We start from the raw sequence: 27,704 nt of genomic DNA on the forward strand, positions 1-27,704 counted from the left end.
CACTCGGCGCGTGGCTCCTTTGTTTACATTAGGGATCAGCTGCTAGCGCTGCACCCTGCAGCTGCGCTACAGGCAGACAGACCCTACATCCCCAATGAGGGAAGAAACGGGGGTGATGTCTCCCGAGGACACCTCACACACCATCTCTCCTTCCTGTAATCACTTTAAATGTGAGCTCGCTCCCTGATGTGATTGAGGAGCTAATGACGCTAACCCGGTCACAATGGCAGTATCCCGGCACTGCCCGGTACTCCCTCTGTGAGTAGGCTGCCCGGCTTCCAGCTGCTGCGGGCCGACTAGACGAGAGACAGCGGTGAGAGGAAAGGAGGGGGTCTGGCGGTGTTTGTTAAAGACAGTTATGGTATCTCTGGGCACATCGCTGTGAAAGAACAACTCTGCAACACAGACATTGAGCTATTAGCCGTTAGCATCCGTGGAGGCAGCCTGTGACTCTCTGTGGTCCGCAGACTGCAAACGCAATCTCCGAGAGCTCTTCTTCTAATATCAGGGGACTTTAATCATGTCTCGCTGGACTCCACACTGCCCACCTTCACCCAGTATGTGACCTGCCCCACTGTAGGCAATAAAACATTGTACTTAATGCATGCCAATGAAAAAGTGGCATACAGTTCATCACCTCCCCCTGCCCAGGGAAGATCCCATCGTAACCGAGTGTGTCTTGTCCCTGTGTGCAGCCCTTACTGTGCAGGGAGCCACTAATCACCCACGCAGTGCAGAGATGGTCCGCGGAGGGCATATAAATAAATAATAAAAGCAAGTAAATGACAGTATGCTCTTTTTTCTTTTTTTTCTTTTCGAAACAAGTGGAGACATTAACTTTGATCAAAATTCTTTCCCCTCGCCATCTCCCTCCTAAGTGGTTAAACTGTCACACTGCTAGACTGCAACTGCACTCTTTGGTATCAACTTCTGTAATCCTGTAATTTCTGTGTAAAAGAATTAGATTGTGTATTATATTGTTAGTTTATACACCTGTGTGCATGTGTATTTATGTATGTCCATACACACAGATGGATTGTGTTTTACTTTTTTGTGCTTGAGAGACGCCCTCAAATGGAACCTAATTCCTTGTATGTGTTTGCGCAAATACTTTGCCAATAAATGCGATTCTGATTATGAGATATTTCCCTCTGTGTGGCACACACGAGTAAATTAAGTAGAAAAAATGTCATGTGTATAGCCTCTTTTATAATTGTTTTTGGAAACCACAAGAAGAGAAATATGTGGCATTCCCTTATGTCATTTTACATCTTCACTGTCAGTAGACAATTGTGAACATATTTTGATCTGGATTTTTTCCCTTAACTCAATAGAGTTAGAGCTGTTATGGAAAGAAGTGTGAACTTGAGAAACTGAACCAGTTAAAAAGAGTATATTTCACTGATGTTGTGAAATAAGTAAATGTAATTGATGTGAATGAGGAACCAGCTGAACAGTATATTGAAAGCTCATGTTTAGTGTTTTATAGCATTTATTTGTGTGAAATAAATCAGACTCAGACACGTTCTGGAGGAAAGCAGAGACGCATCGTGTCTTCCTTACTCTGCTCTTCACCTGCTTTTACAGGTAGCATATTTGTCATCGAGGTCTTCATCCTTGGGACCCGTAACATAGTAACTTCTTCATTGTGATACTTCTATAGTTTTCCCATTTTGTGAGCTGTCGATGTGGAAAGTGTCTCAGTGACACATCCACATGAAAACGGCGTTACCTTCGTTCATTTGCACGTCAAATGAACGAGCTGTTTGGACTTTAACGTCACAGCTGATGCTTCGATACTCGAACTCAAGAGTTCAGCTTCCACTCAGAGGTACAAGTACACACAGCAAAGATAAACGTGTACACAAGGTGGAACCCACAAGTGCACAGCTCCAACCAGAGATGGGCAGTAATCCGATTACTTTTTTCAAGAAACGAGTAAAGTGAGGGATTACTATTGCAAAAAATGTAATTAGATTACTGTTACTTTCCCGTAAGCACGCTGCGTTACTGCATTACTAAAACCGCAGCTGTGTGCAGATGAACAATGGATAATCCATCGAGTGTGGAGAGAGTGTGAGCGTGCAGCGTTTAAAGCGTGGAAGCACTGACCTTACTTTGAGTTTGACTCTGTAAAAAGTGACAAAAACATTAGCATCCGCTGTTCACTGCGTGGGAAGAAAACATGCTCACTCACTATGTGTTAATGGGCATGCTTATTTATAACTTTGATAAAATGTCATAAAAATAATTCCATGCCAGCTCACCATTGGTGATCAGGTAGTTTCTGTTCCAGTTCCAGTCCCATAAATCATGAAGCTTGCTGCCAGAAAAGCTTCAAATCTCCTTTGAAAGCTGTTTGTGGTCTTGATTGTGGGAGCTTCAGTTGTCTGACTCCAGCTGCCACACAGTGCTCACTGATATCATTTGCAAAAACCCCAGTGTGACAATATTTATCAGTGAAGCAGAAATTAGGAAGTGACGACTTTTCTTTGAACATTTGCTAAGGCTAAGCTGTGCTTTCTACCACAGTTGGGAATTTCCTGGCTTACAACAAATTATTGTGTCAACACCGCATAAGATTTCAAACTACAGGAAAATCACTGGAGTTATAAGAGGCAGACAACGACACACACACCACATGCATGCTGTTGCTATTTATTGTGGATTAACCTGTCAAGGGCAAGAACAAAAGAATTCTGCCTCAAATACAGGAAATCATAGCTTTCCTGTATTTCCTCCATTGTTGGCATGCTGGTTAGTGCTGTTGCTCCACAGTAAGAAGGTCCTGGGCTAAATTATCCATGAATGTAAACGACTGTGTGTTTCTATCTGATAGACTGGTGAGCTGTCCAGGGTGTACCCTGCCTGGTAACCTATCACTTCAGGGTTATTTCCCAGCCCTGCTGCAACCAGGATAGAGATAGGAGGATGGTGGTTGTTGTAGACCCATTCAATTTCAATTGAAGGATTAAAATGTTCCAGGAGCTCAACTTACTCCATCTGAACATGTTTCAATCGTGTTTTATGAACACAACATGCAGGTTTACTGAATATGAAAAGGTTGTGTTGATTTAACTCAGTTGTTTAAGTTTCTGCCAAAGCAAAACCTTTGTGTGCAACCAGTGTCCACTATTGAATCAAGTAAATCCAACATGTTTTTGTCAGTGCAAAAGGAGTTACGGTGCCTGTATTCCTGCACAATATTGTCCCGGGAGGGAGGAAAACTTTCTGGTGAAGTTTTGGTTGATTTTTGGGTTTTGCTTGACACTAGGTTGATTTTATCAGTGAGGTTTGGATTGTTTTCTTTCTCTAAGAGAGAGAAAGATGGTTTTATGCTTGGACATGTTTGCAATGGGCCCCAGTATTTGTTACTTTATTAGTATTTTATTGGTTGCGTTTGTTTGTGCTTTTGTTACAGTGCACTGAGATAAGAACATCTGAGAGGTGTGATCCACCGGTGGTGATATTTTTGTCAAGGATCGCTGTGTGGCAGGCAGGATGAGGACCCAATCGCAAAACTCACAGAGACAGGGGATGAACTCAAAAAACAGCTTTATTGCTGAAGAGGCAGAACGTAGGAAAATACAAAACTAAACTGGGAAAAGTAAACTAACACTCGGAGAGAGACACAGGGAAATCCACACAGCATGAGGGAGAACGCGACGCCGAACAGAGGGAGACGCAGACAGAAATACACAGAGGGTTAACGAGGAAAGTGGGAACACACGGGGAACACAGGTGACACTGATAATCATAACAAGACAGGGCGGGGTGAACTGAACATGACATGTACAGGCGTGAGAGTCACAAAGTAAACAGGAAGTGCACAGAGGTTCAGACAGGAGGAGAGAGAGCACGGGGAAAACACAGACATAACGGGCTGGGGAAACATGGAATAAAACATAAGGAGAGACGAGGGCTCACAGAGGGGCACACAGGGGGTAAAAACCATGAAGGGAAAACACTTAGGGAACACCACAACAGGGCAACTCAGGAACATGGCCTAAATAAGGAACGAAATACAAAAATACAAGAAAACTAAGAACACTGGGCCAACATGGCCCAGGACCATGACAGTACCCCCCCCTCAAGGGCTGGCTCCCGACAGCCCAAACCCGAGAAACAAAACAAAACAGAGAACACCCCACCAAGGGCGGGAGGCGGGGGACCAGGACGGAGGGACCAGAACGGGAAAAAAAACAAAAACAAACAACAGAAGACACAGGAGCACATGACCACAGTCCAAATAAAGTTCAGGGGGCCGACCCAGAGCCCACAGGCACAAGAGTTCACGGGGCACACGGTCGGGGGGCCGACCAGGCGGGTGGCGATGCGGGGGCCGGACCAGGCGTCGCTGCAGAGGCTGGACCAGGCGGAGCAGAAGCAGAAGGTGGCTGGATGGGCTCCTCGGGCCCTCCAGCGGAGACGAAGAGGTGCAGGCCGGGCTGACCTGAGCCGCCAGCGGAGACGAGGAGCGGCTGGAGAGGTTCCCCTGAACCCCCAGCGGAGACGAGGAGCGGCTGGAGAGGTTCCCCTGAACCCCCAGCGGAGACGAGGAGCGGCTGGAGAGGTTCCCCTGAACCCCCAGCGGAGACGAGGAGCGGCTGGCCGGGCAGGGCAGAGCCGCCAGCGGAGACGAGGAGCTGCTGGAGGGGTCCTCCTGAACCCCCAGCGGAGACAGATGCAGAGTCAGCAGGTGCAGAGACTTCTGGCTGAGGGGACGCTAACTGTAGCTGCACAGGGCACACAGTCGGCTTAGGATGCAACGGCTGGGGCTGTGCAGGGCAAACAGTCTGTCCAAAGTTTGTCAGCACCACGCAGTCCTCAGCTGGCGGAGAAGGCTCACAAAGGCTTCCAGCTGAGGTTGGCAGTGTCTGAATGGGTTGCTGAGCGATTAACTGAGTTAATGACTGTGCTGAGGACAGAAGTGCAAGTTGTGGTTGTAGTGATGGTGGAACAGCAGGTAGCTGAACTGGTGACTGAACAGGTGACTGACTCTTGGCTGCTCTCCTCCGAGGGACAGGGACGGGTGCTGGGCCTGGCCGAACACCAGCCGTCCCCACCCGAGAAACAGCTACGGGTGCAGGGACGAGCTGGGCTCTGGCTGCCTTTACCCTGGGGGCCGGTGTAGGTGCAGGAGCTAGCTGGACCTCTGTCGCTCCCACCCGAGGAACTGAGACGGGTGCAGGAGTCGGCAGGGTCACGGCTGACCTCACCCGGGGAACCGGAACAGGAGCAGGCAAAGGCTGGGTGTCCATCAACCCCACCCGAGGTACGGGTGCCGGGATGAACGGAGCCTTTGCCAGACTGGGGACAGAAGCAGGGACAGGCTGGACCTCAGCCACCCTCTCCCGAGGAACTGATACGGGAGCAAGGGAAAGCTGGGCCCGCGCTGCCCTGGTTACAGGAACTGGAGAGCGAAGCACTGGAACAGTAACAGTCACTGGGTGAACTAAGTTGTTGAAGCCAAACACAGTGTCAGTCAACAGAGACTTATGGTGGGCTGGTTCTCGCAACTCTGCTGTACTTAAGTTGTCCATGACATAATTAGCAGTTTTGGAAAGAGTGGGTTTAGGAGCAGCCTCAGGTACAGGAGAACTCACACAAGCAGCGTCTGGACAACCTGAATGTGAGACAATACTACACACAGTTGTATGGGATGTAGCCTGAGACGAAGTGCGCATAGAGTCCATGAAACCTGGCTGAAAAGTGCGGCGCACAGAGTTGAACTGACATGACCGGGGAACAGAAAATTTAACCTGTGCAAACAGCTCTGCAGTGCTTAAACCAAGATCGCTTGCCAGTCTATGTATAGCGAATGGAGCCTTGCGGCTCTTAACCTTAGCAGGTATTGAATACACAGTTTCAAGGAGTCCACGAGGAAAAACAGAGACAGTCTCTTGCTTAGCAGGCACGAGAGAAGGTGAGGTTACACAGGTAGCATCCGAGCTAGCACTTTCGAGTTGTGGCACAGAAAAACTCACAGCCTGAGAAACTGAAGGAACCACACTGGGAGTCACAGACACAAGAGCCGGTTTAAAGATTAAACTGTTCATAGCAGAGAAATGGCTACTAGTCTCTGTGTCACCTGGCTCAGGCAGAACGCTAGGCGTAGACATTAAGATGGCTGACTCAGCAACACAGGTCTCAGTAACTCTTTGAGGAGCCAAGAAAGCAATGGCTGGTTGAGGAGTTGGCTGGGAAACATCAGAAATGTATAAAGACAAAACAGGCTGGACTATGAAACAGTCACTAGAAAGAGCATCAGTTACAAAACACTCAGTCTCAGATAGTTCGGCTGATGATGGTGGTGGTGTGCGGCTGAGTTCAGACTGGAAAACCTCAGAGTGTACAGGCTGGTTAAAACAGTTCTGCGGGGCTACGATGCTAGTATCAGCATGTAGATGGGTCTGGTGTGAAGCAACAGTCCTAGGTTCAGTTAAACCAAAGAAATAACTGTGAGCATTACCAGAATCAGAGGGCTCAAGAACACAAAGGTTACTAGCGAGAGCAACCGGTGAATGATCTGACACTGAGGTGTCTAAACTGGGAAAAGTAAACTAACACTCGGAGAGAGACACAGGGAAATCCACACAGCATGAGGGAGAACGCGACGCCGAACAGAGGGAGACGCAGACAGAAATACACAGAGGGTTAACGAGGAAAGTGGGAACACACGGGGAACACAGGTGACACTGATAATCATAACGAGACAGGGCGGGGTGAACTGAACATGACATGTACAGGCGTGAGAGTCACAAAGTAAACGGGAAGTGCACAGAGGTTCAGACAGGAGGAGAGAGAGCACGGGGAAAACAGACATAACGGGCTGGGGAAACATGGAATAAAACATAAGGAGAGACGAGGGCTCACAGAGGGGCACACAGGGGGTAAAAACCATGAAGGGAAAACACTTAGGGAACACCACAACAGGGCAACTCAGGAACATGGCCTAAATAAGGAACGAAATACAAAAATACAAGAAAACTAAGAACACTGGGCCAACATGGCCCAGGACCATGACAATTTTGGTATTTTGTGAGTTCCCGATTTAACAAATCAGCTCTTTAATCCAGACCTGAGAGGTTGAACTTTAAAGCGCTATAAAATATTCTTACTGGAAACAGTGGCAAAGTGTTTTTCTCCATGATTATAATGGGCTTGGGAGAAATTCACTTATATGTGACATTGATCACATGAGAAGTCCTGAGCCTAAAAGGATTGCAGCGAGTCAATCCAGTCCAAAAACAAGGAGCTGTTTTCCTTTAAAATGATGACGTCATCTTGCTGGTGATGGAGGCTCGAATAGGCTGCGCGTGAGACTCCATTATCAGCAATATCTGGTATGAATGTGTGTGGATGTATGCATGTGACTGGACTGTGATGGACTGACGACTAAAAGTTTAACTGACTTGATACTGAGACAAAAACGGTGCCGACTTTAGGATTAGTGAATGTCCACAACAATTCACCCAGCCTGTAGAAGAAGGGTGGAGGTTTTGTCTTGCTTTGTTTGTGCAGGAGCAGAAGGATGACAGAGACTAAAGGGGGAGGCTGTAGCTTCACATGAGTGTGAGCTGCAGACTGAACCCTTTGGTTGCTAATGTTGAGTCACTGATGTTTGCATTAAGAAAATTGTGTTTTATTAGCTGTGTTTTAATTAAGGTATCACATTATATTGTTGGGAATGTTAAATGCTAAAGTGAAGAAAAGCTTTGATTTCACTCATGACTGAACATGTTATTATTAACCATAGCAGGCCACTGTAAAGAGTCAATTAACTGTTATAGAGGAAAAAAAGGCCAAAAACTCTGTTAATACCTATGAATAACAGGCAATGATAGACTTGTCACATTCAAAATAGAGATATGTAATAACAAACACGGTCCGTGTCATTTAGGTTCTCCATTGAAATAGTCAATCATTTAGAAAAGTAGAATATATATATATATATATATCTCAACGCTGTTTCTCAATAATATTAAAAACCTAAAAACTATTGTTGTGGAAGATAGAAGTCACTGTGACAGCCCTCTGACTGTGGAGGACGTTTGTAATCCTATTGCTGCACTTAAGGCCAACAAATCTCCCGGCACAGATGGTTTAACTGCAGAGTTTTATGAATCATTTTCTAATCTCCTGGCTCCGTTCTTACTGCAGCTTTTCATAGGAAGTGTAGAGAATAACATCCTCTCTCCTACTCTTACTCAGGGTCTCATAACACTTATTCCAAAGCCAAACAAAGACTTACTTCTTATTGATAATTGGAGACCCATCTGTCTGCTCAATGATGACTATGAGATTATGGCTTTAGTACTTGCTAACAGAATGAAAGAGTTCTTGGACACAATTATCGATGAGACACAATCAGGCTTTATGAGAAACAGACACCTTTCTAAGAACATGAGACTGGTTTTAGATCTACTTGATTACTCTGATTTGGTATCTGACTATAGCTTCATTCTCTTCCTGGATTTTTAAAAGGCTTTTGATACAATTGAACATCAATTTATTTTCCACTCTTTGGAAAAATTTGGCATTTTTCTGTAAAGCTATCAAAACCTTGTACACGAATGGCAATAGCTCAATTAAAATGATTAAGACTCCACCCCGAGATTTGACCTGTTATACAAAGAATCAGCACAGCTGATAAGGAGCTCATCATCAGCCAGCTAGCTGATGACACCACACTCTTCTTGAAGAATGCAAATCAAATCCGTCCAGCCCTTAGTGTTATTAGTGATTTCTCTGAGGCATGTTAATACTTTTAGCTATTTTATATCCATAAATGTAAGTTTATTAATAAAACACCATATTTCTGCCGTTTTATAAGGATATGAATTGTACATACAATCAATTTCAGACTCAACCAACAAAAAGCCTCTCAGAACAATATTTATATTGTAACAGTTGCTATTGTAATGCAGTGTATCACCACATGGCGGCGCCTCCTGTCTCACGACTGGTGTCACCCCCTTTTTGTTCTTCTTCGCACTCCTTCTGTAATGGATGCTCCCGTGTGTACGCGGACTAGTGTGCTCTTTAGTAATGTGTGGTAGAGGTAGCACTTTTATTTTTGATATTGTAAATAAATGAGTACTTTTTGGAAAGTCAGAAGCTGTTGCTCATTCGCTACCCACCTGCACACCCCTGGCTTCATCTCCACTGCACGTTACAACTGGCGCCCGAACTTTTTCCCCTTGGACTTCAGACGATTTTTGCATCCCACCAAGGATTCTTCTCTTCTAGCACGTGAACTGTCTCGGAAATCCCCCCAGTTTTGCGGACGCTCGGACGTTTTCTCCAGCCATGGCCGCAGCCTCAGCTCAGGTGGGACCCGACTAATTTCTGGATACCGTGGTGTGCCGCTGCTCCGCTTGGGAGAAAGAAAAGGAGAGAAGCTGACTCCGCGACGCGAATGGACTCCGTGGATTTGTTATTTGTTGTTGGTTTCGTCTTCTAAGGATTAATTTTTCTGTGGAGAGCCTGGACATGAACATTTCTGCTGGCTTTTCATTCCCCTTTCCCTCTGCTGAGACTAACTGTAGCACATGTAAGTGATAGCTTGGCCGACTACAACCGTTGGTGCTGGTCTTCAGCTCAGTATAACGAAACGACTTAAAACTAATCTTGCATTGAGCTCTAGTGTTGCAGACATGCTATTGTAATAACATGGTTCTGATCACTCCAGTCTAATTTCGGTTGTTGGGCGAAATTTTATGTGGTTTTTCTAAATTTAATCTTGAACGCAGTTTTGTCTTTCTAGTCTGACCTAACTGACTCTTTTACTGCTATATCAATAACTGCGCTGTGCCCTGGAGCGGCTTAATTTTTTTGAAATCGCAATGGCACACTGCCCAGATGACTCTGACTCAGTCATGGAACTTACCTCGTTACCTATGTGCCAGATAGTTGAAAATGTGACTCCTAGCCTTAGCCAACAAGTGGTGGAGTTAAGAACTGAGGTGAATAAGCTTAGTGATTGTTTATGTGACTCACTGAACATACAGCAGAGTTTACTAAGGCAGTGGGACCAACTCACAACGGGGAACTCTCCCCCTCCTGCAGTCCCACAGTCTCCTGTTTTCCCAATGGCCACATCGACACCTCATGTTCATGTGATGGACAAAACTGAACCCACCAACAGTACCAATCCGTTCCTGCCCAGCAACCCATTTCAACCTACAAATCCTTTCCTCCCATCTCACTCACTTGAACTCAGCAGCACTTCCAGAGTGATTGCGGCAGCTTTACATCACGCAAAGCTGGAGCCTCCTGTGTATGCTGGGGACGGAAAAGTGCAACCTGAGGACTGGTTAAATGCAGTTGGCACATACAAAGCCTCATTGAACCTAACTGATGGGCAATTGCTAAACGAACTGCCACACTTTCTTGCAAAAGAGCCCGGGAAATGGTTCAAGGCACTGAGCTCCCACATCACATCATGGGCTCAATTCTGTCAACTGTTTAAGACAGTTTTTCTGCCCTCCGACAACCAAGAACGCATCCTGAGAGGAATTTTGGATCATGTTCAGGCTCAGGACGAGCCGCTCCCAACCTTTGTCGCCCACATGTTGAGTGAGTTTGACAAACTGAAAAGCCCCCCACCTGAAAAAGACAGAATTGACCTAATTAGTAAACATGCTCTCGAAAAATACAGAGTTGCCCTGTATGGCGCTAATGTCACTTCTGTAATGGACCTGCTGCTACGCGCTCATGAGCTTCACTCAGTGCTTGGACCACAAAGACCACAGCCTGCTTTATATAGCAAAGACAACTATAAGCCTGAACCTTACTGCTTCAAATGCTCTCAGCCAGGGTTCACTACACGCACCTGCCCAAACTGTAACACCCAACCTCATTTGCCACAACGAGCCTCGAACACCGCTAGGCCCAGTCCAGCCATTGCCAGCACCTGGCCCCTCTGACCCTGGCCATGAAAAGGGGGAATTAAGCAGCACCACATCCCAGCCACAATACAGGCAGTCGAGAAACTACAGGGGGGGGGGGGGGGGGGGGGGGGAGGACATTTCACAGAGGCCAACCTTCCCCCAGTTACTAACGGAGCCTCACACGCCCGATTCACTACAGGGTGGACACAGTCTTGGACACTTGGAAGACAATTTTTCACAAGTCCACTGGAATACCCCACTAAGAACGAAAGTGAACTTCAATGCTTCATCTGTGGATGCTACCCTCGACACGGGTGCTTCCCTCTCGGCTGTACGAGCAGATCTCATTCAAGTAAATGACTCTTACCCTAGAAACACAAGTGTGTGGAATGGTCCTGCAGTTAACCTCGCCAATAATGCTCCCTGTATCCCTGTTGGTGTTATTTGGCTCAATATTGGATTCATGAACAAGAACTTTTACCAGCGTTTTGCCATAATACCAGATTTGTCCTCTCCTTTCATTCTGGGAATGGATTTTATGGCAAGAGCTTCTGTTTCTATTCACATTCCCACTAGAACAGTCTACATTGAGGACATCCCCTGCCCACTCGCAGACAATGAAGAGGACCTTCAAAATGATTACTCACATTCACCTGGAACACTGATGTCTTTGGACTTGGTTCGCTCAGACTTAACAGCCAAACTATCTGAAGCAAGTCTCTCAGAGAACAACAAGGATGCTTTACTAAATCTGCTCAGCAAGTTTAGCTCCTTGTTTGATGGTCAACTTGGTCGAACGGCTCTCACTGAGCACGCCATAGAGACTGGCAATGCAACACCTGTCAAACTCCCACCCTATCGCACGTCACCTGCTAAGAAACGTGTGATTGAAGAACAAGTGCAACAAATGTTGAAGGACAACATCATTGAACCTTCCACAAGCCCTTGGGCAGCTCCTGTAGTCATTGTAAATAGAGCGGCCACGGAACCAAGGTTTTGTGTGGACTTTCGAGGGCTCAACCAAGTTACCCAAAAAGACTCTTATCCCCTGCCTCGTGTAGATGAGTCTTTGGACTTTCTGGCAAGAGGAAAGTTTGTCTCAACATTGGACTTAGCGCGAGGCTATTGGCAGGTTGCTGTAGCAGAGGACTCGAAGCCTAAAACTGCCTTCATCTCTCACTGCGGTCTCTTCCAGTTTCGGGTGCTGCCCTTTGGGCTCTGCAACGCACCTGCAACTTTTCAGAGACTCATGAACTCTGTGCTTGCTGGCCTCATTTACAAAACATGCGCAATCTACCTGGATGACATTGTTATCGCCTCACCTACCTTTGAACAGCACTTAGTGGATCTCGAGGAGGTGCTGGGCAGACTCCAGGCTGCTGGCTTGTCATTGAAGCTCAAAAAGTGCCAATTCTGCCTCGATGAATTCACCTTTCTCGGGTACCGCATCACATCATCAGGTGTTAAGCCCGATCCGGACAAAGTAAAGGCGGTTAAGGAGTTTGATACCCCAACCTCAGTGAAACACGTCCGTCAGTTCCTTGGCTTGACTGGCTATTATCGACGCTTCATTCAGAATTATGCCCGCCATGCCGAACCTCTTCACGCCATCACCAGAAAGGACAATGCTTTCCACTGGGACGACAGCTGTCGAAGGGCCATGGACACTTTGAAGGATCATGTCACATCAGCCCCGATCCTGTCATTTCCAGACTTCAACCGTCCCTTTTCCATTCACGCCGATGCATGTGACATTGGTCTTGGGGCAGTGTTGATGCAAAAGGATGACATGGGTCGTGAGTACGTTGTGGCTTTTGCTAGTCGCTCCCTTCACAAAGCTGAACTCCCCTACTGCACTTCAGAGAAGGAGTGCCTCGCTGTGATATGGGCTCTGGAACACTTCCGCCCATATGTTGAAGGTGTTCATGTTACTATCTTCACTGACCACAACAGTCTCAGGTGGCTCATGTCTCGTCAAAACCCAACGGGCCGACTCGCCCGCTGGTCACTTCGTTTGCAGGACTTTGATTTCACAATAGTGCACAAACCTGGTGCACAGAACAAAGTTCCCGACGCACTGTCACGCAACCCTTTGCCTCTGACCTGTGACAGGCCGACTGATCTTTTACCAGATCATGCTGTTATGGGCAGCCTGGACATTCGTACTCTGCCCCCTGACATTCTGGCTGACCGTTCACAATTCAGACAGCTGCAGTTAGACGATCATGTCACAGGTCCACTCCTCAGAGACATTGAAGCACACTCTCTGAACAGCTCGGACAACGCCACCTTGTTACAGTATGTTGTGTATGACTCTCTTTTGTATCACAGAGAACCCAAGTCCACATGTGCTTTGCACCCTTTGAAAGAGCTGAAACTGTTTGCCCCTACTTCCATGAGAGGCACCTTGCTGGACTATTACCATGACCACCCCACAGCAGGCCACTTGGGTGTTTCTAAGACATTGGCTAGACTGCGTTTTAGGTTTTTCTGGCCCAAAATGGCAGTTGATGTGAAACGCTATGTGATTTCATGCTCAGTGTGCCAACTCACCAAGCCAAGTCAGAAAAAAGCAGCCGGTCTTATGGTTCCCATCGTCCCCCAGAAACCCTGGGAGTATGTGAGTGTGGATTTTGTTGGGCCACTTCCCCGCACCCCCACTGGTAATGCTTATTTGATCGTGTTTGTTGACTATTTGACTAAATGGGTTGAAGCCAGTGCTGTCAAAGAAGCTACATCTCAGGTAGCAGCTGGTAAATTCGTCACTGACATTTTTGCTAGGCATGGTACACCCACTTACCTCATTTCTGACAGAGGGTCTCCTTTTGTGAGTGAGCTTTTTGAACATGTTGTTTCTGCCTTAGGCTCGGTGCACAGACTCACTACGTCATATCACCCTCAGACAAATGCTACTGAACGCGTCAACCGGACTCTGAAAACTGCAATCCGCGCTTATGTAGGTCATGGGACAAGTTTCTCCCTCAGATTAGCTTTGCTCTGCGCACCACCCCCCATGACAGTACAGGTATGACTCCTGCCATGATGCTTTATGGTCGTGAGTTAGACACCCCGCTTGACCTTATCACTCAGCCTTCTACAGCAGGTGTTGATGAACCGGGTGTGCCTTACCCTGAGACTCTGAGAGCCTCCCTGCAGGAAGCTCACGACCACGCCAAAGCAGCTTTGGACTATAGCCATGACAGACAAAAACATTACTATGACTTGAGACATCGACATGCCACGTTTCGTGTTGGTGACCTTGTGAGAGTTAAGACGCACCCCAGGTCAGACGCTCAGTCTAACTTTACTGCTAAACTTGCACCACTGTTTCAGGGACCATTGTGCGTATCTCAGAGACTCAGTGATGTTAATTACAGGCTCACTTGGGTGGACTCCGGTGTGGATGCAGGTGTTTATCATGTTGTGAACATGCAACCGTTCCATACCTGGGACTCTCTCACTTCCAAAGAACATTCTGTTTCATTGCCTGCTGAGAGAGAGACCGCAGAGGGTCTGAACTCTGACTCTCAGGCCCACCCTGGCCCCCCTGCAGACACTGACATTGACTCTGAGCCATTCCCCTTTGATTTACCGGACATTGACTTGATTTACCGGACATAATGTGTGGTAGAGGTAGCACTTTTATTTTTGATATTGTAAATAAATGAGTACTTTTTGGAAAGTCAGAAGCTGTTGCTCATTCGCTATCCACCTGCACACCTCCGCGGCTGGCTTCATCTCCACTGCACGTTACAATATGTTGATTTTTTTCGCCTATTCATATCATAATTTTTTTACTCCTGGTTCTGTATGTTCATGTTCTGTTCTTTTGTAAACTTCATCTGTTTGTATGTTGTATACTCATTGTGTTTCAATAAAGTTCGATTTAAAAAAAGGTACGTTCTAAACGAAGCTTCAGACGTCACTGATCACGTGACTCTGGTCAAACGAATCAAGCCTCGACACGGTGCTTCTGAAGCAGCGCGTTGATCTTTCTGACACACGCACCGGAGCGTCAGCTTCAAGCGGACCATCACTACGTCTCACATCTAAAGGTGTCAAGGTAACTTTGAACTGAGTTCAGTCAATCTGGAGTTTTTCCAAGTTTTCTGTTGCTCTCTGTGAGAGAAGAGCGTTAAAGGCGGGGCTCTCCAGAGTCCAGCAAAACAGGAAACCACAGCTGGGTGTGTGTAAGTGTGCAAACCAATAGAATGCATCGTGGTGGGGGGGCATCACGGGCATTGGCAAGAAAAAAATAAAATAATCGGTCGTACCCATGCTTCCCCGACATCATGCCAACGCATATTGGGAAATTCGTAGGCACCGATCGGTTTTCTATCAGCCATTTGATGGGAGTAAGGGCGCCCTCCGTTTGCGAGGTGCGCCTGCTGCTGGCGGCACAGGGAGGAGAGGGCGGGGCGGCGGGGAGTCTCTGGCTGGCTGGAGCGGCATTTAATAACCAACTCGCAAAACAAAATAAAAACAACACAACAAACAGATATTATGATACAGACTTATAATCTGCACCCATGTTTTTTCTAAATTCTATAAAGTGAGCGCGAGAGCCCTCGGTGCGCCTGCGCGCTGCTGAAGTCAAAGTAAACTTTATTGTCATCTCCGCTACAGACAGTCCAGCATATAGAGAGATGAGACGACGAGGCTGCAGTTACAGCGGTGCAAGTAAACAAACAACAAATATAAGAAGAGTAAGAAAATAAATCTACACTTTAGGACTCGGGGTAAAAGATCAATAACAATTTAAATTTATAATTTACAGTTTGATGATTTAAAGTCTCACACAACCCGTCAAAAGGGGCGGGGCCGGCTGCTTCCAAGTAGAGCACATTTCATTTATAATGATGTAAATCCAAGCCCATCATGGATTCACGATCTGAATCCTGGGTTGTGTGAAATCCCAGAAATCAACCTTAGACAAAGTGAATCTGTGAACTAAGGTGTAGGTCTGTTAGGTTAATTGTGCTGATCCTCGGATTGGGGGATTTGTGTTTGTACTGGAGCGCAAAATTCAAACCAATGGAAGATGGACAAAATAAGTTCAAAGCCATCAGGTGCTCAGGTTAGAAAAAAGAGAAAAGATGCAGGTAAGCAGACGTGTGATTGGATAATGGCAGCTCATCCTGAACCAGTCAGACTAAACGCCAAACAATACATTATGTTACAGATTTTAATATTAATTAGTCATTGTTACTTGTTGATTTGTCCTTTCCTCATTGTGTGACGAATTATGACGACTGTTTGGTAGCTGTTATTGTCTCTCTCTCTCTCTTCATGTGTGTTTCTCTGGTGAAACAATAGTTTTGTGTTAATGTTAGGGCTGCACGATTTTGCATAAAATGAGAATCATGATTTTTTGGCTTAGAATTGAGATCATGATTCTCTCATAACAATAAATAAACATAAAACAACAAATGTCTCACGTTTTGTTGTTGCAGCAAAATGTTGTCCTGCTTGAAATTCCGTCTCCACCGTTGCTCGACGCTGCGTGTACAGAGCAGGTAGTGCAACAATAGAAAAATAGTTGCGGGACGGCACTGTGTAGCGTTTGTCTAAGGTGTTGATCGTTTTCTTAAATCCCTCGTTTTGCACAGTGTTGATGGAGCCATATCTTTGGTCAGGTGATAAGTGATAGCCTCCGTGATGTCTTTGTGCCTGCGGGAGTTCGACGTGTATAGGGAAGCGCTGTATAAGGTTCCGGTTATTGATGTTTGGGTGGTTGAGCGGGACGGATTTTCTCCTGTCACTTTCTCGTCATCCCTGACGTGCTCTCCGTTGTTTTTTCCCTGCTAATTTTAGCATCACACGGCACAGCTTCTGTATCACGTGGTATAAGGCTCCGCCCTTGTCATTTGTTGAGCAGGAAAAGTGAGCGCTTGTTTTCATGCAGAGTACGTCCCGGAACAAAATGTGAAGTTTTACAAATCACCACTTCTTTAGTTAATATCATTTCAGTCTCAGACAATCTCGTTTCTCTTACAGAGGTTGAATGCACCTTCTGCGGATGGCGGTACCACACAGTGTGCGTGGACTTCCCCTGCACAGAAGGCAACTACAAATGCTGTGAATGCTAAATAAAGAGAAACAAATGATCCCTGTTGTCTTTGCTTGATGATTGGTTTGAGTCTTGACAATCCACATTGCTGGTGTTGCATCTTTCAATGCCAGCAATGGCAGGTATCAGTGCTCAAACCTTTTGTGTTTGTTTCCAACAAGTTGCCCACCTCGGGAAACAAAAATGTGTTCTTTTACTTGTCAGATGAACATATGAGACACTTTGACTCTTCAGTGCAGTGTGGAGCCTAACAAAGATCTGTTTTGTGTCCCAGCTGATCAGCAGGAGGAGGAGAGTCTGACGGAGCAGCAGAGGAACATTTTCAGCTACTTGGACTCAGCTCAGCCACTACAGAGGAAACAATGAGCTCAACACAGAAGGTGACAGACAGAGCAGGACCATATGACCAAAGATATTTATCACCATATACATTTGAACATTTGCCATGACGATGTAGCTGACGATAGAATTGACACCAGACAAAATACTTTACAGCTGCACAACTTTATTAAAAACCCATCAATGTATTTTCACTGAAACAAGTAGCTGTTGTTTATGTGTTTATGTACTAACAGCTGGAAACGTTTCATACAGCTGTGTTTGACAGAAATGAAGGAGAACATACTTAGTTCATTTGTTTCTACATGAGCTCTGTGTGATTTGATGAGTATCTGAGGCTGAGACCACAGGACTGTGAAACATGATTGTTGGGCTTCATTTCTGTGTTGAACAGTCGTTTAAGATTAGCTGTAAATAACAATTAGCTGATGTTGTTCATGAGACTAAAGTCATCTCACTGTGGTAATGTAAATATAATATGGCCAATATTATAGTTATTATATTGTTGGCATTACTAAATTTGTCTCAATGCTTACATATATGTGTAAAGAGCAAATGTACGAGCTGTGATAACTGTGTCTGATAGAATGAAGAGTAAACTGATATATGAAATATTCCTTTATTGGGTGAGAAAATCAGACCCTGTCATAACTGCTTTAAGTCACACAGAATAGATATCAGAGCCTTAAACAGGCTGACTTCTGCTAAATGGGTCAAACTGGGCAGAAAGTCTACAAACACATAACATCCTTATAGAATATGATGTAACACTATAGATCAACTTAGCTCAGAATATATAAAGCATATAAACAGTTACAGCAACATGATGCAACACACACAGCAGCTACTGATCCAAAATACTCAAAGCTTCATAGTCAAAGGAGCTTGCAAAGAAAAGCGTCTGGACTTCTTTAAGTTACTTGAAGACGTTTCACCTCTCATCCGAGAAGCTTCTTCAGTTCTAAGGTCAAATGGTGGAGAGTCCCAGATATAAGCCTAGTGGGAGTAACCCCCCACAGAAGGACAAAAGGACCCCCTGATGATCCTCTAATCGCCTGAGCCAAGGTGTGAAACTGGGTGTGATCAGCCAGAGTTTCGGGTGAGTTCATTGTGAAACCTGGCCCCACCTTGTCATATGAATTCCTGAGATCAGATGGCCCAGGATGTGAGTGGGCGTTAAGGCGTCTGGGAAGGGATCTCAAAACTGGATTATAGATGGCAGAGAGTTGGTGTCGTAAACCCCCACCTCTGTTCAAAGATGGTCGCTCACAGTGGACATAGATGCTTCTTTCACTCCTCTTTCAAACCATCTGTCCTCTCTGTCCAAAATGTGAACATTGGCATCCTCGAAAGAGTGTCCTTTATCCTTAAGATGCAGATGGACTGCTGAGTCTTGTCCTGTGGAGGTGGCTCTTCTGTGTTGTGCCATGCGCTTGTGAAGTGGCTGTTTGGTCTCTCCAATGTAGAGGTCTGGGCATTCCTCGCTGCACTGTACAGCATACACCACATTGTTAAGTCTGTGTTTTGGCGTTTTATCTTTCGGGTGAACCAGTTTTGGTCTGAGTGTGTTGCTGGGTCTGAAATGCACCGGAATGTCATGCTTGGAGAAAACTCTCCTGAGTTTCTCTGATACACCGGCTACATAGGGGATAACAATGTTGTTGCGTCTATCCTTCTTATCCTCCCTCGCTGGTGTCTGGTCTTCTTTTCTGTGCCTCTTTGCTGACTTTAAGAACGCCCATTTAGGATAGCCGCACGTTTTGAGTGCTTCCTTTACATGTGTGTGTTCCTTCTTTTTTCCTTCAGGCTTAGAGGGAACATGTTCTGCCCGGTGGTGTAGGGTCCTAATTACTCCAAGTTTGTGTTCCAGAGGGTGATGGGAGTCAAAGAGGAGGTACTGGTCCGTGTGTGTGGGCTTCCGGTAAACTTCGATGTTGAGGTTGCCGTTCTCTTCAATGTGCACAGCGCAGTCCAGGAAAGGCAAACAGTCGTCCTTTGTGTCTTCCCTGGTGAACTTGATGTTTTTATCCACAGCGTTAATGTGCGCAGTGAAGGATTCCACTTCTTGTGTCTTGATTTTGACCCAGGTGTCGTCCACATATCTGTACCAATGGCCGGGTACTCTTCCTTTGAAAGAGCCAAGAGACTTCCTTTCCACTTCCTCCATGTAAAGGTTGGCTACAATAGGTGACACGGGGGAGCCCATGGCACAGCCATGTTTTTGTCTGTAAAAGCCTTCGTTGTATTTGAAATATGTAGTGGTGAGGCAGAGGTCTAACAGGGTGCAAATCTGATCGGGTGTGAAGTTGGTCCTGTCCTCCAAGGAGCTGTCTTCTTGTAGTCATTTTCTGACTGTCTCCACGGCCTCCGTGGTGGGTATGCAAGTGAAGAGAGAGAACTGAAGAAGCTTCTCAGATGAGAGGTGAAACGTCTTCAAGTAACTTAAAGAAGTCCAGACGCTTTTCTTTGCAAGCTCCTTTGACTACTATGACCTGGATGACTGAGAACCTTCACAGACTCAAAGCTTCATAGAACTGAAACCAACATTTATTTTTAGCTCCATCCTGCTGCTGATACAGACTTTAGGTTTCTGAACATTAAACTTGTTGCTGCCTTTCATAGTGTGTAACTTGAAGGCCCTGAGTGCTTTCTCCCACACTGGAAACACTGGGATGATCACATTATTTGAACATTACCTAATAAGACTGATTCAGCACAGACAGTTATGTTAAACTTTCCTAGCAGTCCTTCACAAACAGGGAACAGTCTGTCTATTCTCTCCATCTGTCAGCTGCTGCCGGCTCTTCCTCCTCCTCTTCCTCACACACTGCTGAGTTTGTCCTGGTGGATCATCAGGGCTGCAAAGCCTCACAGATGATGTGCAGCAGTGGCTCCCTCAGTCTGTCCTCACTCTGGACTCTTGCAGTCGTCACACATGGAAATCAAATGTGTGATAAGCTGCAGGATTCAAACACAAGTGTAACTTATAAACACATGTTCATACTTTTATTCCACAATCAGAGAGAAAGAAACAGAGAGAGAGTGCAGGACAGACAGACAGGTGACAGTCTCAGGTGTACACACTGCTACACAACAGCACCAGAGAAGCAGGATTTAGTGTTTGTGTTATTACGAGTGTAAACAAGAAGAGTTCCAGATGGTGCAGTGGACACATGTGTGACTGCTGTGATTAAAGCATCTTTCTTTCAGCTTAACGAGTGAACCGTCAGCTCGTTCAAACACACGTTAAAGTGCGTTTGGCTCGACACCACCGAACAGAGGCAGCAATATAACACAGCTCACATTAACAGTGCAGTGAATCCTGCTTGTGTCGTGATGTTCAGGACTGCAAACCGAGCAGCATCACTGACTTTCAGCTTGTTGTGTTTGTGGATATATGACTGACTTTAATTATCCACAAAATCATCACATTCTCTGTCAGATGAAGGTCGACTATTGAACGGCGTATATTTTAAAGGCTTTAAAACCAAGTTAACGCTGAAAGTACAAACATCACTAATGTCACATAACTCTGCCGACAAGGCATAGCTATGGCTATGAAATGCTCTTTGTGTATCACTTCTTCATTATGAAAGATGTCATTAATGCACTAGTAATGTCTCATCTGGAGTATTGTTCCATCATTTGGTCAGCAGCTAATAAGACAGATCTTAACAGACTTCAGTTAGTCCAGAATAAGGCGTCCAGATTAGTGTGAAGATGTTCATACTATACTAATATTGATAAAATGCATAATAACCTTTCTTGGCTTCCTGTACAGGCTAAAATATTCTATGGCTTACTTGTAGTTCTAAAGAAAGCAATTCTGTTAAACACACCACATTTATTCTGCTCAGCTGCAGTATCCAGATGAAATACATCATCATATTACACAGTTTTCAACAAGCTGCAATTTAGTAAATGCTCGAGTTAAAAGTAACATTTTGTAAAACTGTTACATTTAGAGAAACTTTTAAGTGGAATAAGTTGCCTTAAAAAATTAGAGAATTATTCAAAACTTCAATGAACACTTAAAAGCCGATTTACAGAGCTTTTAGTTGTTGTAAATATTGTAAGACATGATTTGTTTTTGAAATTTGTGTAATGTGCCTCAATGTTATTGATATTATTATTATTGATTGCTTATATTTGAACAATTGTGAAACCTCACTGTGGATGTAAGAGTGAAATTATGTGGATATCTTGAATCCACTTTATTGTGTAATATTTTATGTGAGTATTTGACGGAAGACGAGCAACATCTGTTGTGGAAGCTGACGGGGTTCCTTTAGAATAAACAAACATAGGATTTATTATCACTGAATAATTCTGTATAAATTTATACAAATTATAGAAATATGTAATAGGAAACAACAAAATAATCTAAATTATAAAATAATGTGTGTGTGTGTGTGTGTGTGTGTGTGTGTGTGTGTGTGTGTGTGTGTGTGTGTGCATGATTTTAGTGTTTGAACAGTCATGAATTATCTTTAACAGCAGGTTGGATGTAATGTGTTAGAACTACCAGCAGGTGGGGATAAGAGACCTTTAAGGTGTTTGGTGCCACGCTCCACCTTCAGGTTTAAAACTAGTGTTAATGGAGTTTGAAGGTTGAGTTTGTTCCACGACTGCATTTCACTCACTGCCTCTGTTTGTATCTCTGTCACTGCAGGACCAACATGGAGCCAGAAGTCAGCGCTCTCAGGAGGCCGACAAACCTCACAGAAGAAAGGGAGAGAAAAAACACACCTGTGACGAGTGTGGGAAGGGTTTTACTGTGAGGTAGAGGTCTGCATTCCCGCGGCTGTCCCACGGGAGCCGCGGGACCCGACCAGATTTCTTGCGGCGTGTGAATGAATTTCCAAATAAAATGCGGTAGCGGTCGGTAACTCTGGTGTAATTTGAACGGGAGCGCCCGGTCTGAAAATATAGCGTGCCTGACATTTTTTCGGAACAGCATATCTGTGATTTCCTCATTCTAATTGAGCACTGGTACAGCCAGTGCTCACGCCTGTTACACGCACTGAGCGCATGGATCAATGCTTTTTGCACGTGCATTTTACTTGCACAGTCTGTGACTCTGTGCGCGCATCACCTGCATCAGAGCGCGCTTTACCAACATGGCAGAGCAAACTGAAGATACAATTTCCTTGAAGGACGTTCAGCTGGGATTAGACAACGGTCAGTTTACTTTAAGGAAACCCACATCAGGCAAGTCTGATGTATGGGAGTCTTTTTCATGCGTCATAGACGCAAATGGAAAAAAATTACCCTTTGTACAATGCGATAAATGCCTCAAAGTTTTACCCTTTTGCAGTCACAAGACTGGAACCTCAGGTTTAAGGCGGCACTCATGTCCCATCACAAAGGGGCAAACAAAACTGGCATTTACTAAATCTTTGCTGGTGCCAGAGACGTTTAAAAAAGAAACCAGAGACAAATGTGTTCAGTTTGTTTGCCAAGACATTCGACCGTATAATACCATCTCTGGAAAAGGCTTCACACAGCTGGCCCAACATTTGGTCGACACAGCAGCAAGAATAGGAAAATTCGATGTCTGTGAGATACTACCACACCCCACAACAGTGTCAAGAAATGTTGAAATGAGGGCTCAGAGTCTATGTAAACATGTTGTGGAGGAAATCACTGCAACAATATCGAAGTTTGGATGCGCTGTTACAGCAGACATATGGACAGAAACATGTTGAAAAACGTCCTTTTTGTCTGCAACCATCCATTACGTTAATGAGCAATCTGAGCTACATTCAAGAGTGCTTTTTGCTGCCCCTTTTGACCCAAGCACCTCAAAGACAGGTGAAAACATTCGAAGGCACCTGCTGCAGAATCTCAGAGTGTTTGGCATTGATGCGACAGACATGGGCAAAAAGATTATTTTTGTCACAGATCGTGGAGCCAACATGATCAGTGCCTTACGAGAATACACGAGGCTAAACTGCACAGCGCACATACTAAACGTGACTCTCTCCAGTGCGTTTGGTCCTGCCATAATCGAAAAGTCTCCAGAGATCGCTAGCCTTCTGACTGATGTTAAAAAGTTGGTTACATATTTCAAACACTCAGGACAGCAGGGCAAGCTTAAAAAGTCACTGAAACAATCCATAGAGACACGATGGAACTCTAACTTTGACATGTTAAATTCTGTCTTGGAACAGTACGAAGACATTGCATCTGTGCTGACTGAGAGCAATAATTATGACAAGATCGGACGCATTAGCATCAGTACTCTTAAGTTACTAGTATCATTCCTAAAACCCTTCAAAGAGGCAACTGACGACTTGGAAACTGATAACACAACTCCCAGTGCCTTACTTGTTCTTCCGTGGTCTGTGCGATTAATTGAGCACAGTACATCAGCCACAAAAGACCCTCTGCTCTCTGAAATTGCAACCGTCTGTGTAACACGGCTGAAAGAATTACTGTCAGCAGACAGCACTTCATCCCATTCTGTTCACATGCTTTATAAAATAGCAACCTTTCTGACACCAAATCTGCGAGGTCTGAGAATGTTAGATGAAAGAGGGCGATAGAATGTGATACAGGGAGTCAAGGAGATGATCGAAGATTTAAAGTTTGATCATGCACATGATGAGGATGTTGAACCAACACCTGCCAAAAGGCCTACTGTTCTTCATAAATTTTCAGATTGGGAGGAAGAGGAAGAATCATGTGGATCAAAATCACTAGATGTTCAGATTCAGGAGTACAGGACCATGAAACTTGAATTATCAAGTCAACAAAACATTTTGCAGTGGTGGAATTCCAACAGTTCCCAGTTCCCTGCCCTGAGCAACCTTGCAAGATTTGTCCTCTGCATCCCGGCAACGAGTGCACCTTCCGAGAGAGCATTCAGCCTTTGTGGTCGGATTTTGGAGGAGAGACGTTCAGTACTGAAACCCTCATCAGTCAGTGACATTCTTTTCCTGCATGGAAATTTAAAATAATTTGGATTTTTTAAGTAAATTTCGTTCATTTGATTAATAGTTTATAATTTTGAGATGTCGTTTATTGTTGTATTTATATATGCATATTTTCTTTTGTAGGAGAGACCTTGAATTCGACATTGGGACATTTTTTCGTTAAACTGATAATACAATCATTGCACAACCTGCAGTTTTATCTGTTATCTCTATTTTTTGGTGGTACCCCATTTCAATGTGAGATTTTGGAAACCAGATCTAAATTTAGCGGGAACGGTCGGGTGCGGTACAAAACCTTGCGGGAGCGGGCGGGACTAAAAAAACATTCCCGCGCAGACCTCTACTGTGAGGGCTAAACTAAAACAGCATCAGGTCATCCACACTGGAGAGAGACCGTTCAGCTGTCACTTGTGTGGAAAGTCTTTTTCCTGGAAGGGTTACCTAAAAACACACCAACTCATCCACAGTGGAGTTAAAGCGTACAGCTGTGATCAGTGTGGCAGAGCTTTTACTCACAGTAGCCACTTACAGAGGTATCTAGTTACCCACTCTGGAATTAAGCCATACAGCTGTGACATCTGTGGAAAAACTTTCAGTCGGAGAGGGAACCGAAATACACACCTACGCATTCACACCAGACATGATGTGTACTGCTGTGAACAGTGTGACAAAGAGTTTATAACTCACACACACTTACAAGAACACATGTTTACCCACACTGAGGAGAGGCCTTATCAATGTGACCTGTGTGAGAAGACTTTTAAAGCTCCACATCACCTGAGAGAACACCAACAGATCCACACCAGAAAGAGACTCTACAAGTGCAGCTACTGTGAGGTATGTATTTATATTGTTATCTTGTCATTTTAGCCTGACTGTTTGGAACAACTCTGCTCATTAAACTGTGTTAGCATGTTAGCAATTCTACTGCATGGAAAAGCAGCTCTGAGTGATTATTCAGATTTTCCTTTCAGTTATGATTTTAGTATTACTGTAGTATTATGGTGGTAGTATTGTAGTTATTGCAGCCCAGTAAACTGAGTGTGTTAACTGAAACAGTCAAATGTAGTTGGACGTCTGCAGAGATGCTCTTTATTTCAGGCGACGTTCAGGATACAAATGTTGAAGGACTGACTTACACTGTCTTTGTGTCTTTGTTTAGAAGCAGAGCGACACAGATGGATCCAGTTCTCAACCCTGTCATCACTGTGGTGGTGGGAAAGACTTTCATTGTGACCTCTGTGGAAAAACTTTCAGTCAGCAAAAGACCCTAAAAGTACATCAACGTAGACACACTGGAGACAAATGGAAATACTGCAAAGAATGTGGGAGACGCTTCACCAAAACAAATCACTTAAAACAACATGAACTGATTCACAGTGGGGTTAAAAAGCACCTTTGTGATCAGTGTGGGTCATCCTTCACCACTGCAGGTGAGCTTAAAACACACAAACGAGTCCACACAGGAGAGAAACCACACAAGTGCAGACACTGTGAGAGAAGCTTCTCACAGTCAGGTAGTCGTAACATTCATGAACGTGCACACATGGAAGGAAACTACAGCTGTGACCAGTGTGACAAGAGCTTCAGGAATCTCAGATCATACTCTGCACACAAACGATCCCACGTTACTAATAAACTGTTTCACTGTTACCAATGTGCCCAAACATTCACCTCATTGTCTGCTCTGTGCAAACATCAGCGCGATCACTCAGGGCTGAAATCACTCCCATCACTGGATCACAGTGAATCTGAAGACACAGAAAGATCCTCTGGTTTCTGTGTCAGACTCAAAAAGCTTGAGATCAGGCTCCACAGAGTTCAGATAGAATCATTTAAACTTGTGTTGAACTGAACTGGTTGCTGGGCTGAACTTCTACATAATACAGATCTACATGGGATCTTCTTTTCTGTTTTTTACTGAGTCAGTTTTGTCCTTTTTTCTCTGTCCTGGTTTTGCTCGTCTGTAAATGATTGAAACTCAGTCAAATAGTTCATTGTTCTCCAGCAAAACGTTTTGGAAACTCATGTTTAACCTTTAAAACTCTGACATGTTTTAGCACACAAGGCTTCATCAGGGAGTTCACTCATGATTGGACCATGAGAACAAAGGTTTTTAGTTCTTTCAAAGAGAGTCTTGGAGATGTTTGATGTTTCTGTTTTTCTGAAACCACCTGAAAGAAAAACTATTTTTCTTGCTTTATGTAGTGTGGAAGTTTTTAATGTTTCTTCATCTGTGATGTTCTTGAATGTGTTCACGTGAAGATGGTACAAATAAACTGTCCTTTCAGCTTTAGCTCCTAATTTATTCATTATTTATGGATGTAGCACAGCAGCCGTCTCTTGATTAACACATGGAGGGCTCGGGATCTGATGGTGTCGTCTCCCTAATTTGCCCACTCAGTAAATCTCACTCATGGCCAAGAAATTGAAATAAACCTTGTTTCCCTGCTGGATAGTGATCCACTGTAACTCTGCTCCTCCTTCCTGTTTAGGATTTCTGTGGCTGAAGTAAAATTCCGTCCATCCATCACTTATCCCAGCTAACCCAAAGTGAAATAAAGTTTTGCTGGTCTTAAAAAAGCATTACAATAATGGGCATTACCAATGCAAACTGAATGATACAGAAGATGAAAGAAGAGACTTTGATCAGTTAATAAAGCTCATGATCTGGATTCATTGTGGCTGCTACACAGATACTTCTGGGTCACTTCTCTCAGTTAGGAACCTTCCTCACCAAACTGACTGTTGGACCACACCCCTGGTTTCATGAGAAATTGTTTCAGCCATGATTTCTCTTCCTGTATTTCAGAGTAAAGACTGAAGTGACAAATGGAAGCATGTTTAAAAAACACAATGTGAGAGAGACGTTGAGGTCCTTAGAAGTTGCCCTGGGTTTTTCTGTCACCCTGCTAGATGTTACACACCTTGTTATTGGACTGATTTCTACTGCTGGACTACTCCTGCGGAGAGTAACAATACTCTTACTAATTAGCTCCCTTTCACACCTTTGGGGATATTTATTTTTGTGTTTGCAGCGCTGTGAGCCAGAACAGCGAGAGAAAAATCTGCAACAGCGACGAGCCGAATGCTTACGTGAATCGCAGCAGCTGCACATGTGCTACGCTGAATTAGAGGATATCTTTGCTCTGGATTTCTATTTCTACTTTTTCATTTCTATATGATTCTTCTTGCATCTAAACAAAGATGATTCAATTTGCTAAATGTTGATGGCTCTTCGTGCTCAGGTGTAAATGAGACGTAATATTTGCTCTTGGTTTGGTTCTCCTGTACAGAACCTTGCAGTACAACAGAAACCTAAAAACATTATTTGTAGTTGTTATTCTTAGTTGTTCTGCTGCCTAAATACCACAGGGTCTAATTATGAAGTTATTGAGCTGCACATACTTTACGACCTGCTTAAGTTCGAGGTCACAGCGTCTGTAGAGCAGCTGGAACATA

At 44.6% G+C, this 27,704-nt stretch overlaps 1 long non-coding RNA gene across 2 annotated transcripts; it reads left to right on the plus strand.

Annotated features, from left to right (window-relative positions):
- The first annotated feature begins 1,515 nt into the window (after positions 1-1,515).
- LOC143416004 (uncharacterized) lies at positions 1,516-22,086 on the plus strand. Of its 2 annotated transcripts, none has more exons than XR_013096426.1 (3): positions 1,516-1,587; positions 17,240-17,345; positions 21,977-22,086. It is a non-coding gene; the product is annotated as an uncharacterized LOC143416004 (long non-coding RNA). The 2 variants fall into 2 exon arrangements; XR_013096425.1 differs by lacking the exon at positions 1,516-1,587 and adding an exon at positions 14,846-14,958.
- The last annotated feature ends 5,618 nt before the right edge of the window (positions 22,087-27,704 follow it).

Source organism: Maylandia zebra, unplaced genomic scaffold (genome assembly GCF_041146795.1).
Source record: "Maylandia zebra isolate NMK-2024a unplaced genomic scaffold, Mzebra_GT3a scaffold11, whole genome shotgun sequence".
In the NCBI taxonomy this organism is placed as follows: domain Eukaryota; kingdom Metazoa; phylum Chordata; class Actinopteri; order Cichliformes; family Cichlidae; genus Maylandia; species Maylandia zebra.